Source organism: Suricata suricatta, chromosome 1, assembly GCF_006229205.1.
Source record: "Suricata suricatta isolate VVHF042 chromosome 1, meerkat_22Aug2017_6uvM2_HiC, whole genome shotgun sequence".
NCBI lineage: Eukaryota > Metazoa > Chordata > Mammalia > Carnivora > Herpestidae > Suricata > Suricata suricatta.
In genome coordinates, this window is record NC_043700.1 from 66,333,122 (window position 1) to 66,349,906 (window position 16,785).

Here is a 16,785-nt window from a genome sequence, read left to right on the forward strand (position 1 = left end):
AGCTACATCTCAGCATTGCTGTGAAATCTAAGTACAAAAAATAACAAAAAGCTAATAAAAAACCTCACAGATGATTGACCTACTATCCTATGAGTTTGAATTTTCGTTAATCTATGTTGGTTTAATTTGCAGATAACAAAATTAATGCCTCTAAAAAGCATTCCTACTATCACCAAAAAGTGTTTTTTTGTAATAACAGAACACAAGAGCCTACTAATGTTAACCAGTTATAAATAGCCTATGTTCCTATATTTAATATGTTCAAGTGTCATTAAAACCAACCAAATATCTTGTTTTCTGAAGCAATAGAGCTTATTAGTGTTTGAAAATAAAAATCCATCGTGGAAATGAATAGCTCATTTTTAAAGTGTATAATCCAAAATAAAAATAAATTGTAGTTACTAGAATGTACAATGTTCTTTCAACCCACCGAAAAAATTACCAGTTCTTCCAAATCCCGTGCAGCCCATGTCCTGTCTTCACTACAGACTAAATCCTCGTCATGCTCCAAGATGAATCTCGGGGTGTCACTTCTCATCTGAACTCTCCTGACAGCTGGTTTGAGTCCCAATGTCCCCGGCGCTGCTGCAGCACTTTGTGTTACCTTGACTGTGAAGGGGCCACAGTCTAATAATCAATTTACTTGCTCGGAGTCAAGGAGTATACAATTTACATTTTTCATCTCCAATGCGTAGCATAAAAAATGGCCTGGTGGTCTTTCAGGTGGTCTGAAAAGGTTTAAGAATCTGGAATTATGGAAGGGAATATGAGGAAATAAATGCTATTTAAGTTAACTTAAAATCAAGGGAAAATATGACCCAATCCCTGGGTCATATTTCTTCAAAAATCTTCAAAAATTTTTAACACACATTGAGCCACTTGAGTTCCATACCAAAGAGAAACCTGAAAGCACAGCTGTGGAGGCTGCCGGGTGGTGTGTTCTCAGCATGAGCGGGTACCTGAAGCTAATGGCACATTGCCTTTTGGAGCACCAAAACTTCCAGGTGTCACTAAGAGAGTCGTTACATGGAACACATGCCAAGTTCCTGAAAATGCACAAGGCAGAAGAAGACTAGGAACACGTGAAATGGTTTACAGTCAAATAAGTAAGAATATTTCTTCACAGGGACAAAAAGAGAGAACCTTGTGTGGGTGAAACCACCATCATCATCATCATCACCATCACCATCATCGTCATCACCATCACCATCATCATCTTCGACAGGAGTTAAATCTAAGTCTCACATATAATCAGCTCAACTAGAAAATCTCCTCAGCTGGATAAAGCCCTGACCTTCATTCAGGAAACCCAATATTATACGTGAACTTAAAAGTTATACATATTAGGGCGTCTGGGTGGCTCAGTCGGTTAAACATCCAACTTGGGCTCAGGTCATGATGTTATAGTTCATGAGTTCGAGCCCCATGTCTGGTCCTGTGCTGACAGCTCAGAGACTGGAGCCTGCTTTGGATTCTGTGTGTGTCTCTCTCCGATCCTCCCCCACTCATGCTTTGTCTCTCTCTCTCTCTCTCTCTCTCTCTCTCTCTCTCTCAAAAATAAATAAACATTAAAACAATTATAAAATAAAAAAATAAGTTATACACATTAAAATAGCATTGTTTGAATTAATTATGGAAAGAGTTTATACTTATAAGAAGAATTTTATCAAAATTATTTTAAGTAGAGCTTGTTTTTTTAATGTTTATTTATGAGAGAGAGAGACAGAGAGAGAGAGAACAAGCTGAGGAGGGGCAGAGAGAGAGAGAGACACACACAGAATCTGAAACAGGCTCCAGGCTCTGAGCTGCCAGCACAGAGCCCAGTGCAGGGCTCAAACTCACGAACTGCGAGATCATGACCTGAGCCAAAGTTGGAGGCTTTACCGACTGGGTCACCCAGGCATCCCTAAATAGAGCTTCTTAAGAAGCTGCCTTTAATAGAAGAAGTCAGATCTTAATATAAAGAAGTTCTCAATTGTAAAAGATAGAAAAATATGGATTAAATTATAAGGAATTAATGGGCCGATTTTTCAAGATCCTGTTATGTGAACATAAAGAAAGTTCAAAAATATGTCATGCATTATCCACCACAATGGAAAAGGCACCTATACTGCAAAAAAGTTGTAGATGCCAAAAGTAAATTTCTAAATAACTGAAATTTATAAACTTATTTAAATTTACATTTCAAAATGCTTAAGAAATCCATAAATGTATTTCAAAAAATAGAATGTCAATTCTTGATTTGATATCTGAAGCTTAATACAGTAATACTGAAACACCTGGGCTTGCATACGTCTACTACCAAGAAAAGAAACACACGCACATCTGAAACTTGGTACATGCCTCTGAAGAAAGTGTAATCGTGATGACATGGAGTAGCTCAGACCAGTCATGAGTCCAGGATTCTACTATCACTTCAGTTCTTTAATTGACTATGAGATCTTGGCCACATTACTTAAACTTTTCGGTCATAAGTTTATTAACTTATTAAAAGAAGTTGTTACAGATCTTTTCATAGTTCCTTCATATTCTGTCAGATTAAATTATTGTGTATCATAATTGTCTTTGGGAGCAAGCATAGATGAAACTTGAATAAATAGTTATTGTAACTTTTGTCTACCTTAGACCACAATTAGGACATACAGATACCTTTGTACTTTATCTCTTTCTTTCTTCCATGTGGGAAATCTAATTTTGGGCTATCTCCCTTGATTCTAACAATGCTTCTGGCTCCCATACTGTTCATTTTTCATCTACTTTCTCATGTTACATCATATTGGATGAGAGTATTGACTGAATAAGAAGTGAGAAGAGAACTGAACCATCCATACTCCCCCCCATTATCATCACAAAGCTAAAGCCTACATTACATGTGTGTATATTTACATACATAGATGCATGTGTATATCTATAGTGGAAGGGGGATTACATGGAATCCTTCTATTCTTCTAATTCTCTCCAATCCATACTCATACCTACATTTTCTTAATTGAGAAAGAGAAAAGACTACCTAAGTATGTGGCTGTTATATGATCTTTTTTTCTTGGTTTTAATTTTTTTCTTCTTTTCTAATTTTTTTACAAATCTATATTATTAAGGAATGAAAACTTGTACTCCAGAAAAAATTATACCCTCTATTTAAAACTGAATGATAATGCAAGTAGAATCAAATTTAATTAATAAGCTAAATGCTAAATATGATCTGGTGAAGTAACAAATTTGATGACTCACAAAACAAATTATAATTTTTTTTACAAAAGAAATGTTTTCCCAGAGTATTAGCAGTCCTCTAGTAATATAAGTAGACATGTTGAGTTCTGTTTAAAATTGCTTTGATTTTACTTAAAAGACCATTTCAATAAAACCAATACTCCAGTATTGTGGCATAATAACAACAGTGACAATAAGTTCTTATATTAATACACCTATTTTAATATTTCATAAAACTATTATAAGGGAGATCTTTTATTTTCACTATGAGGTCATTGAGACATAGCTAGGTGAAGTAATCTGCCCAACAACACACATTTAATAAGCCACAGAAATGAGATTCTAATATAGGCAGTGGGCCTACTTATTTCAGTGATATCTTATAACTATTAAATTCTAAAACATGAAAACATATGAAATACCAGTTCCACACCGGAAAGACCACACTTCTCCTTACGCAATATGTAATTTGTTTTCTGAGAGTCATGTGGAAGAACAATTTTGTGAAATCATGTGAAGCCATATGCCAAATGTCCACTGTAACCTTCAATAATTCATAAACTACTAAAGACCTATCTCATTCATAAATCCCCTTTAATCTACTTGTATTTTCACACTGTCTCACCTCTTTGGTTAATATATCATTAATTTAAAACAGACTGTTTAAAGTAGTATTTCTTTTGATTTCTCCTAACCTTTCTTTGTGTTTCAAGGGTGTCCTCTAATTGTAATATGAAATTTGGTGAATAAGTTCATGTTTATTATCTCCCAAGTTTTAGAAACTTTGATCATTTCTCTTTTCAACACTTTGACTTTCCATACAAAGAGTTCTTTTAAATGTATTAGATAAAAAATTCAAGAGTTGAGACAGTTTCAATTTCAAAGTCCTAAAATTTCAAAGGAATCCAGAAACTTGTTATTCAGCTATGTCAAGAGGAATTTTAAAGAAAGTGTTTCTAAAGTTAAAGAGTTCTGATTTGGAGATAGTTCTCTACTCTCATAAATGTCAGTGAAAAAAACAAACCAAGGACAAATGCAGTATATCCATTTCCTAAAACCCTGACCACTCATATATTTTCTAAGTCAGAGGCATCTTCATATCTTGAAATTTTGGTATACAAAATTTAAAATGCTATTCACAGGGGCACCTTTGGCTCTGGTCATGATCTCACGGTTCGAGCCCAGAGTGAGGCTTGCTGCTATCAGTGTGGAGCCCACTTCAGATCTTCTGTTCCCCAGCCCTCTCTGCCATTCCCCGCTTGCTCTCTCTCTCTCAAAAATAAATAAAATCTTTAAATAAATAAATAAATAAATGCTATTCATGTTAATTAGAATGATATGAATATCAGCAACAAATGATAGGTCTTTGATCACAAAATGCTTGGAATAAACTCTTAGAGTATTAGCAATGTTGTTTTCCACAGCATTTCCACACTTAAGATTTAAAAGATTAAAAATAATACTTTTAGCACAAAATTAGCATCCTCTTTACCCTAGATTTTCCAGTTTTTCTTTATTTTTTAATCTGGTTCCTTTTGTTCAAGTCTCTCAACTTAGAGAAACAAAGACAGAGTGTCTGGGTGGTTCAGCCAGTGAAATGTCTGACTTCAGCTTAGGATATTATTTCACAAAGTGTGGGTTCTAGTCTGGCGTTGTGCTCTGTCCTGACAGCTCAGAGCCTGAAGCCTGCTTTGGATTCTGTGTCTCCCTCTCTTTCTCTGCTCCTCCCCAACTCATGTTCTCTCCCTCTTTCTCTCCCTCTCTCTTTCTGTGTCTCTCTCTCAAAAATAAACATTAAATTTTTTTTAAAAAGATAAAAACAAAAACAAAACCAACCTTATTCAACGTCTCAGACTCCTCCACCCCACCCGCACTCCTCACCTACAGCCAAGAATCTTCAAACTAACTCATAGCCTACACTCCAGCTGCCCACTTCCAATCCTTCATTAGCATACTGCCACGGGTCTAGGAAACTTTACCAAACTCATTTCTAAGGTCTCCAACTGTCCTGTCTTTCCATCTCACAAACCTGTTGATCACCCCCTCTTCCTTAATATGCACCAGAGAGATCCTTATAATCTGTTTGGAATTCCTTTTACTTGTCATAAGCATTCTCCCACCTCCCTCTAAGCATTTTTCCTACCTCCCTAAATGCTTCTTCTGTCTCTTCTGACCTTTCAACTTCTCTCTGACCATTTAATGTTGCTGTTTTTCAGAATTCGGTCCTGAGCATACTTTTTCTTTCAAACCACATTTTCTTCAGGTACCTTCATTCATAATCATACCTTCAATTATGCCCATGGAGAACACTGCAAAATCTCTATCTCCAATCTAACTCTTACTCCTGAATCCCAGACCATATATGTAATTGGCTTCTAGACAACTTCGGTTTCACTTTTCAAAAGACTTTAAGTTCAATAAATGATTCTAAAACTGAGGTCATCATTCCTCCTTCAGAACCTTCTTGTCTTCCATCGTGAGCGAATTCAATAAATAACAATCTTAAGTTCCTCAAGACAGAAAGCATATCCTTACTTTCTTCTACCTCATCTTCTACCTAGGATCGATCACCATGCCTTGTCAAATATGCCTTCTAAATATCATCCAAATCTGACTTCCCTTCATGCCTATTTACCTTCCTGGTCCAAATCATCATCATTATTATCCTGGAATTTTACTCAATTTCCATATTACAGCCACAGTGATCTTATTCATAATTTAATTCTGAATTATGCTGAAATTGCCTTGCTTAAAATTGATCAAAGTCTTCCTGTTACAGGAATTTTAGATTCCCAAATCCCTATGATGCCTTCTGTGACTTAGTCATTGATTTCCTCATAAAACTCTCTCACTTACTTTCTATGTTCTAGTCAGTTATGGACCACAGTTGGCCATAACTTCTTGGTCACTGTTCCAATAAAAGATGTAAGTATATCCTCCTCTTGAATATAAACATGCTCTGTGGCTGCTTAATCAAAAGAATACAGCAGAAGTGATGTTATACAAGTCCCTGATCTAGTCTTAAGGAAGGCTGGCACGTTCTGTTGCCTCCCTTGTGACACATTCATTCCTGGGACACTCCTTGGAATGTAGCCCTCATGCAGTCAGAAGCCCAATCACACAGTGCTCCCAGCCAACAGCCAACAGCCAACATAACTGCCAGTCATAAAAGTGAGCCATCTTAGATTTTCTAGCGTCATGAAACCCAGCTGAATTTATATAGGGAGAGAAGAATTGCCCAGCTGATACCAGTAAACTTACAAATGACATTATTGTAGTTTGAAGTCACCAAGTTTTGGGCTAGTTTATGGCAGAACGGTAATAATGTCTATATTTCATCTTACCTAAATTCTAAGCCACAGAGACAGAACCTATGTTTTATTTATTTACCTCCATATTTCCAAAGCCTACCAGATTTTCTGATGTGCCAGTAGGTGCCCAATTGGTATTTATTGACTAGTTTAACTAATAAATAAATGAGAAGATAAAATATTACTATCCCATTTCAATGAGGGCAATATGCCTACTGGTAAAAATTCTGAGTTAGGTCAGACTTTATGGATGGAATCATGCCTCTCCACTTACTGCTGAGTAATCATGAAAATGTTACATGAACTCTGTGTGTCTCAGTGGGATTATCTACCAAGTGGGGTGGTGTTGGTTTGAGAGTTAAAAGAGATAATACATGTAAAAGTGTTAATAATATATCAGAGATTTGAGTAGATTGTATTTATTACTAACTTACTGAAATGATAAACTGTGAAACAGGAAACCTGAGTAACTTTTCTGAGTTTCTTTACTACTTGGCCCCAAGTTGGGACTAGAGAGCTGCTTTTCTGACTGTCTTTTGTTCCTTCACACCTTCTTATTTTTTTGTTCTTTTTTAAAATGTCTCCAACACCTGTGGTAGGCAGAATAATGGCCTCTTAGAGATTATAATTCCTAATTCCTGTAGTCCAAGAATATGTTAAGAGGAATTAAGATGGTAAATGGAATTAAGATCGCAAATGGATTTGCTAATCATCTGATTTAGAAATGGGGAGATTTTCCTGAGTTAATTGGGTGTTCAAGTTTAATTACAAGAGGATTAGAAGTGGATGAGAATGCAGAAGAAGGAGGGCCCCAACAGGATAGAATCTGAAAAATGCAAGAACAATGCAAGAGGGACTTGAGCTGCCATTGCTGGAGTTGAGACGGAAGGACATCTGCAGAGGAATCCCGTGGCCTCCAGCAGATGCATGAGGTTTCCCCAAGCACCTCCAAAAAAGGAATGTAACCTCGCTAATGCCCTTGATTTTAGTTCATTGAGACTAAATTCAGATTCCAGCCTCCAGAACTATAAGATAATAAATTGGGAATGTCTAAACCATGAAGTTCATGGTAACTTGTTATAGTAGCACAGCAGCAATAGAAAACAAATACATTCCTTAATCTTTTTTTTTACTCATAAACTTGCCTGCAGATCTAAAAATCAACATATGAGGAGCGCCTGTGTGGCTCAGTTGGTTGAGCATCGGAGTCTCAGGTCATGATCCCTGGGTCGTGGGATCAAGACTTGCATCAGACTTTGCACTCTGCACTGAGGGTGGGGCCTGCTTAAGATTCTCTCTCTCTCTCTCTCTCTCTCTGTGTCTCTCTCTCTCTCTCTGCCCTGCTTGTGCTGTGTCTCTCTCTCTTTCAAATAAAATAATAATAATAACAAAACAATACATGTTATATTTTCTGAAGTGGTCCTTGGATTTATGGTACTGAGCTCAGGTATTTCTATAAACGACCATTAAAATTCTATATTCCTTTGTTAATACATTTCACCACTGAAAGGGATAATACTATTTCCTTTTCCTGTAACTTATAGTAGATATGAAAAGGGTAAAGAGAAGAAAATATTAGAAAAAATAATAAAGTTAAACTTAATAATTCGAGGATTTTAGAGTGGTAATTTCCACCAGAAAGCTCAGCATCTATGACCTTGACTTTCCTGGAGAAGGTAACTTCACCTCACTAATCTCTAGTGAAACAACAGAACTATTGAATTTATTGTAATTATAATAAATGCTCACACAATCCATACCATGTAGGCATAGGTTTTTTTTTAATAGCTAAATACCTCTTCCAAGGAAGCTAACCCAACACACTGACTATTAAATTGATTTAGGGCAACAAGATACAGAAGCTGTCACACCTGTAAATGAACCTTTAACCATATGTTATGATGTGTTTATATGCTAATCTCTTCAGAAGTAGCAAAACCCTTGGATGCCACCTGGTTGGCCATATTTTCTGAATTAACTCCAGTAAAATGGAATAAAATTATAATTCATGAGGTCTGCATCCTTAAAATAGGAATAAGAATGTGAATTGATTATTTGGTGTATTAAGCTCTTAAAGCACTTATATAAAATGCTTGAACCAGTACAGAGACAACTCTCCAAAAGGAGATTTCCAAAAAGTAGAAATTATCTCATTTGAAACAGTCTAAATATTTGTCATTTCTGTAAAACAATATGAAACAGTCACTGTCATTGTAAAATACTAGGGTCTGTTTATTGCTTTGGGTATTCACCAGGGAATGAAAAGCAGAAAAGAAAATGCCTTGGAAGATACAAGGGTGTAAAATCAACTACTTTGAATGGAAGCACTTAATATGGTATATTTTCTGCTTCTCCATTCCAAGGAAATAATTGGGTAAGACTGCGACCTACTTTATGGGAATCTTGCTATTCTTAGTTTACCTTGATGAATTTAAATGACAACCAGAAAAGTCACATTATAAGTAAGTATGTGGTAACTACTGTAGGCTATATAAATAAGAGTTTACATGACCTGTCTTGTATACATTAGTGTAACTTGGCTGCTGTTGGGAATTTGGTTTTGTATGTCCTTTTCTCATCCAAAATAAATAACATTGTTCAGTGATGAATCATTTATATGAAGTAAAACATAAATGGAAAATTAATATGGAAAGATTTTCCTAAGAAGTTTTTTGGTAGTTCCTGTGTCTTTGTACCAAGCCTTTTTTGAGAGGTTAATGAGAGAAGGCTAATGAGGAAGACTGACCTACAAAAGGGTATATTGTGTCTCTGATAGTCAGTGAAAGACCAGTATATACCAAGATGTTTGTTTGGAGTCGAGACAAAAGGCAGTCAATTGAATGGTGATAGATTCCAGTCTAGTGAAATAAGTCAAAATTAGGGGCAAAGTTTAGAAAAAGGCTAGATTATAGCTCAAAGGCCCCATGGGCACTCGGGGTTCATTCTTGACACCCTTAAAGTATCAGAAATGATAAGCAAGATAACTTTGTTGGAAGTCCACCAATTGGCTTAGCAAAAGTAATGATCCTGCTGAAAGCTCTGTTATGATTGGCCTAAAACTGATACAGGCCTGGATGAAGTCAGAGCCCATCCAACAGCCAAAGTTACTATTATTTGAGAAACATAGGGACAAAAAGCTATTAAGGGATGAGAAATAAAAGCCTATGGCTTTACTGATTAAAACACATGGTTGCTTTCTCCAAACTTCCATATGAAGATTTAGATAATATGTTTACAAGATCTCCTTATCTGTGAAGATCACAAATGAATCCCCCCACACACAATGGAAACTTTTGAATCAGACAATATTGGTCTCTAAGTTAGAACCAAATTATTGACATTGCCTTTGGTCACAAAAAATGAACAAGTTATTAAAAGATCATTATTTAACATGGATAAATTTATGCTGTATTTCCTAATAAGAGGATTCAAATTACTTCAGCAAGACTTTTGAACACATAATCAATGAGGCAGAATGGTACAATGGAAAGAAAAAGATAATTTTTTGGAGTCCTATCAAAACCCAAGTCTTCCTGAGACTGATGCAGAAACAGATTCAAAGGCAAAATCAGGAATATGAGTGAGACAGGTGGACAAAAATATAAGATAAAACAATGCTTTTATAGAAAAGATGCATACCTTCCTATAAATATTAAATACAAGAACAATGTAAAGACATAAAGATTCTTTTCAATCAAGCTGGACTGGAAAAATATGAAACAAAAGAAATGCTATAAAGCTCTAGGAAATATAAACTTCTTAAAAGGAAAAACCTCAGTAACTCAACCAATCTAATTTCCACAAATTGTCTTTCAGGAAACTGGCCACAATAAGTTTATCATTTGGTGAATTAAAATATTTCCCCACAATTTACTAGCTAAAGAATTTTAGTCAAGTTACTTAACTTCTGAGTCCTATAGCACCTAGAGCATATTAGATGTCAAAATATTTACTTCCCAAATATTAATATCTACAGAGCAATATTATAGAACTAAGCTATGAATAAGATTTAGTACATTCCCACATTCTGAAAACTTAAAGATGAAAACCAATATATTAGATATTAAAGCACATTATGTGCAAAAGGAAATCAAGAGGAAAAATGATTGATTTACAAATTACAGAATCTTGAACAGTATAGTATTGATGTGGCTCTGAACAATGAGGTAGAACTAAAGGAAAGGTCATCACAACAAAGAAAATTATTTTCTTTAAAGCCATGGAGTGGGGCACCTGGTTAAGTATCCAGTTCTTGATTTCAGTTCAGGTCATGAATTCACAATTCGTTTGACCCTCACATGGGGTTCTGTGTGGACAACATGGATTCTGCTTAGGATTCCCTCTCTCTCCCTCTCTCTGCCCCTCCCCAGTTCATGTTCTCTCTTTCTCTCTCTAAAAATAAATAAATAAACTTAAAAAGAAAAGAAAAGAAAAACCATGGATCTCTGGAGAGAAGGACCAGGAGGCAAGAGAGGAGGAAGAAGAAGAAAGAAGTGGAGAAAGAGAAGAGAAGAATGAGGAAGGAAGAAAGAGGATGAAGAGGAGCAGGAGAACCCCATCAACAACTCATGCAGTGTTAGAAAGACGCCTGGCCATCCCTTATCTGGTTTTCCCTTTCTTCCATTGAATTAGCAATTTTAACGACACATATATTTAACTAGAACCAGGATCACATTTTCGAGCCTTCTCTGCAACTAGTATGATCAGGTTAGTAAGTGCTACTAAGTTCTGGCCAATGACATGTAAGAAGACATGATATGTGCAAATTTCAGATTATGTTCAAATGCAGAGAGTATGTTCTTCCTCACTTCTTGGAAATGGAGACATAGTACTGAGTTACCATTGATCATGCTGAAAGGAGCAAAATGCTTCAGGTGGTAGAGCCTGGGTTCCTAAAATGACCACATGGAATATATCGATCAGATCAGATCAGCTCTTCCATCTGTATCTGAGTTATTATGTGACAGAGAATTAAACATTGATATTGCTTAAGTCACAGTTATATGAGGTCTTTTTTTACACAAAGCCAAATCTATATGTAATTAATTATATGAATTTAAAAATGGTAAGTAGTCTGTCTGATATGACTGAACCACTATATGCCTAGGAGAGAGAACAGATGAATGAGGCCAAAAAGTGAAGACTCTGAAAAGTCTAGACTGAGAATATTGCATTGTTTTCTATGCAATGAAAGGCCACAGATTATGTCAGAAAGGAACAGGACAGATCAAATATGTACATTAGGAAAATAAAGTGTGCAGAACAGATTAAAAGGAAGAAAGACTGAGCACAAAGACAGTGAACACTCTTTTGTAACAAAAGTATGACATAGGGTTGTGGCCACAACAGTAAGAACAGGAATGAGGAGTATTCTTCCAATTTTGAGATAGAAATGACAGAATTGTGCAAGTATTAAAAAATATTAGTAAGAGAGGGTGTTTGTGAGCAAGAAGGAGACATAAAAAGGTATAACAAAGACAATCTTAATCAGTTTAAGTTACCTGAAAGAAAATACAGGCTTAAGGGTATTATCTGGCAGTGAGACATAAGGAATCTTTTTTAAATGTGTTAAGTTCTAATCAAATTTAAGTGACAACTGGAAATACAAATGTGAAGTAACACAAGAGTTGGAGCCCTGTGTCTGTGTCAGGTACATTCACAAATAGAAATTGCAGTGGAAGAACTGGTAGTGAACAAAACAGACAAGGAAGATCAAATAGAACTAAAATTGAGAGCAGGAAACAGAAACATATCATGACATTCTTTTTATAAATTATTTTAACACTTTTTTCTTCCTCCAGCATATGGGATGAATGGAACATACGGTTCATATCACCTTGGAACATCAAATGGACTGTGAAATAATCTACCTACCGAATGATGGAGCCATTGGTCATCTGGACCAACCCAATTTGTCAAAGTTAAAAAATGTGACATGTAAAGGGATAGAGTGACTTATCCAGGAAAGTTTCACTAGAATGACAGAGTTCTCTATTCCCGGTGTGCTGGGCCATAATTTGATGCCCAATAATTTGTAAATCCTAGTAAAAGTAATCTAAAGATCTTTCCCCCTTCCCTTCACTTCTTTTTCTTCTAGAATTTCTTTATTTTTTTCTGTTTCAGAACCAATGGGAACTTGATAACTTTTCAAGGATCAGTGATGCTGAGGATTAATCAGCAAGAGGCCATAACAATTGGCTTTTCAGATTCTTCAGTTGCACTGGATAAAATTATGTGTAGTAGAAAATTTAGTTTGCATCCATACTTATCCTGTTATTCAAATGCATTATCTTCATAGTTTTTCAGATTAAAAGATGAATGCCAAAAGGAAAACTGTAATCTCCTCTCACAAGTAAAGCTGAGGCATTAAGATGAATGTACTTTTTGAAATGAATCCTGTAGATTCTTACAAATTCATTGCTTTTCACATTGTTATTTCTAGTATTTCTATCAAGGAGACAATTCAAACATCTACCATAAATAATATTTAGAGAAAGCAGTCAAGGATTCATTGATCTTGGTAAGCAGTTAGACTTACTTATTTTTAAGACCCATTCACTCTTTCAGGCTCCAAAGCACTAAAGATAAAATCTTCCTTCAGTGATGTGAAAGAGCAAAATAAATTCTTTGGACAAATAACAACCTCAGAGAGCGATTAAACATTGGAAAGAAGGAAACACAAGATATATTCGAAAGCAGCACGGCACAGTAAAAAGACCGTAGGGCCTGGGGTTGAAGGAATGATAGATCCAGTCTCAGTTCTTCTACAGCCTGTGACATTAACCTTCTGGTGTGTGCCTCATTCAGTCCCCTCATTCATAAAACTTAGGTCAAAGGTAACTAGATCCATGGCAGTGCTTCCGTAAGGAAAAAAGAAGCTAACAGCTGATAGTAGATGCATAAAAATTCCTTTTAGTTCACTCACACAAGCTTTTAAAGAAGAATTGCTGATATGATAATAAAAAAAGCCTAAAATGAAGGGGAAAATGTGTCTTTAAATATGAATTACCTGCCTGGATAATAGTTTAGCTTTTATTTAGTCATTTATTCATAAGGCAGAAATATTAAAAAATCAGAAGGTAACATTATCAGGAACATTATAGCAAACCCTTTTAATTCATCAAAAATAACAGAAAATACTTCATAAGTGAATAGGAGAGTTGCTGATAATTTCTCTGTTATTTCTAGAATCTATTCCAGGAGCTCCAAGATCTGTCTCTGAACTAAATCCTAATTATGGTCTCAAATCCAGCTTAATTTCTCCCTCTTCAAAGTCCATATTCCAGATTATTGCATACAGACAATGTATTATACACACACAATACTTTTATAATATTTATAATATTATTTTATAATCACAATATTTTACACTCAATATATCACGCAATTTCCTTGTATATCAAACTATATATATTTCCATGGCTGTACAAAAATCCATCAGATTGATTTGCTATCATTTGTTTAACTAATTCATGTACCTCTGGAGTTGTTGCTCCTGTCGGCTTATAATTATTTGGGAATTCACATACTGCTTGTACTGTGCTCATACTCTTTCTTTCCTTCCTTCACATTTTTTCTTAAATTTTACAATATAGGAATGTATTAGTGATAAATATAATTAAACACATTGAATACGGTTCTCCTAGTGAAATTCAAAGAACACAACCGGTTCATAAGACAGATACAACCTAAATAACTGATTTGAGATAGAAATTAATTCTTTTTATTTTTTTTATTTAGATTCTGGTTAGTTGACATACAATGTAGTCTTGGCTTCAGGAGTAGAAACCAATGATTCATCTCTTATATATAACACCCAGTTTAAAGTCTTCTTTTTAAAGTTTATTTATTTTGAGAGAGACAGATGATCCCAAGCAGGCTCTGTCAGTACAGAGCCTGATATTGGGCCAAACCCACGAACCTTGAGATCATGAGCTGAAATCAAGAGTGGATGCCTAACTGACTGACCCACCCTGGGGCCCCAGAAATTAATTTTTAATTTATGGTCACAACAGGCCTTTTGAGTTTTAGGGAGTAAAAGGTCTGCAACCTCCTCCCTCCTTTTAAGTAATCAACGTCTTATAATTGAAGAGCTGCCCCTGTGAGCTGGTTGACACTTCCCCTCTCCTGTACGACAACAATGAAAGAACTTATAACTAAAACTAGGGGAAATCACACTAGGAAAATTCAATTTAATTAATCCTGAATTTGAGATAAATCAGACAGTAAAAGAAAGTGAAAATCTCTTATAACCGCATCAGTTTGCTGTGTATCTTCCAAGGACTTTTTATAAATACATATAGACAAGTATTATATGGACACACGCACAATTTTTATAAATATAATCACAGTATTCTGTATCTGACATATGATGACCTTTCTTCTCATTGTATATAAAACTAAATATATTTTCATGACGATATAAAAATTTGTCAAGTTGACTTGTTATCCTTTCGTTAACTAATTCGTGATTAGTAATCATTTAACTTGCTTCTAATTTTTCACCATTGAAAACCGTGAAAATCCTTTACATATATCTTTGAGAAGAGATATGAATATCCCAAGGATAAATCACTAGATGTGGAATTTCTAGGTTAGACACACACATGTGACCAAGTTAAAATCATTCCAACTAGGCAAGACAGTCTTTGAAAAACCCCCAACTCTGAATGGGACCAATCTTTATAATACTGTCATTTTGACAAATTCTCCATATGTTGACTGAGTATATGTATCTCATATTATTGTATTTCCTGATCTTTAACATTTCTTATTTTGAGTTGTTTGCCTTTTGCTTACTGACTTGTAGGAGCTCATTACAGACATGTGCTATGGATATGAACCATTTGTCAACGGCATGTATTAGAAACATTGTCTAAGTCTGTTTTTAATTTTTCGAATGTGTGATAGGAAGGTTTTTTTTAAGTTTTATGTCATTAAATCTACTAATATTTTTCTTGATGCCTCATGTTCTTTATATGTTTGCTACAAAAGACTACTTCTATCTCTAGACTATAAAAAGACTTCTATGTACGCTTCAACTACATGTAGGAAATAGGGAGCTTCCATTATCTTTTCCAAATAATTACCTAATTGTCCCCAAGCCATTAATAGACTATTATAACTTTTCTCCTCAATAATAAAAACTTTATTTTTTAATTTTTTTTGCCATTTATTCATTTTTGAGAGACAGAAACATAGTGTGAGTGGGAGAGAGGCAGAGAGAAATGGAGACACAGAGTCTGAAGCAGGCTCCAGACTCCAAGCTGTCAGCACATAGCCCAACGTGGGGATCATGACCCAAGCTGAAGTAGGATGCTTAAATGACTAAGCCACCCAGGTGCTCCACAAAAATTTTCTGATCAGTAGAGTCTAATCACACACACACACACACACACACACATTTGTTTCTTAACATAAAAAAGTGCATAATTCCCCTCACTTTTAATCTAATCCCACAACTGTCTTTGTAAAAACAAAAGTGTATGTACATACTTTTACCTTAAAATATTTCTGAAAAGACTACTGTTTGATTTATTTTTACTTGTATTTGACAAATCCCTTACAAAAATACATAAAAAGAATTTTTCTGTTAATCTTGATTTTTTTTAAAAGTTTTTTATTTATGTATTTTTGAGAGACAGAAAAGGAAGGAGGGAAAGAAAGAGAGGGAGACAGGCAGAATCCCAACCAGGCTCTGCACTGTCAGTGTGGAGTCTGATATGGGGCTTGAACTCACAAACTATGAGATCATGACCTGAGCTGAACTCTGAAGCTTAACCAATTGAGTCACCCAGGTACCTCTACTTTGCTTTTTTCATAATTAGCGTAAGATAAACTTTATTTCCTGATGAAAGTGAGGGAAGGGGTGCCTGGGTGGCTCAGTTGGTTAAGCGTCAGGCTTCGGCTCAGGTCACGATCTCACAGTTTGTGGATTCAAGCCCCGCATCAGGCTCTGTGCTGACAGCTCAGAGCCTGGAGCCTGCTTCAGATTCTGTGTCTCCCACTCTCTCTGACCTTCTCCTCCTCATGTTGTCTCTCAAAACTAAATTAAAAACATTAAAAACTTTTTTAAAAAAGGAAGTGGGGGAAAAGGAAGGATGATAAACATCGAGCTTGACTCAGCACGGGGTTAAAATTTCCAATGAAATTCTCTGTTGAGATCAATTTTATGGGATCTGAAAGGGGATCAGAAACTTCCAATAGTTTTGATTTCTATCATGTTTTCAATTCAAGTTTTGAAGCCCCACTAGTAGAAAATCCC

General features: G+C 35.4%; 1 protein-coding gene and 1 long non-coding RNA gene across 6 annotated transcripts in view; one reads left to right on the forward strand and one right to left on the reverse strand.

Moving 5' to 3' along the window:
- The window catches only part of LOC115291936, a 38,152-nt gene extending 25,564 nt beyond the window's left edge, over positions 1–12,588 (forward strand). The window contains exon 3 of the long non-coding RNA XR_003908735.1: positions 12,323–12,588. This is a non-coding gene — a long non-coding RNA (uncharacterized LOC115291936). The remainder of the gene's footprint in view (positions 1–12,322) is intronic.
- Positions 1–16,785, reverse strand: part of GRIA2 (glutamate ionotropic receptor AMPA type subunit 2) — a 149,456-nt gene that overhangs the window by 105,667 nt on the left and 27,004 nt on the right. The window lies entirely within an intron of this gene.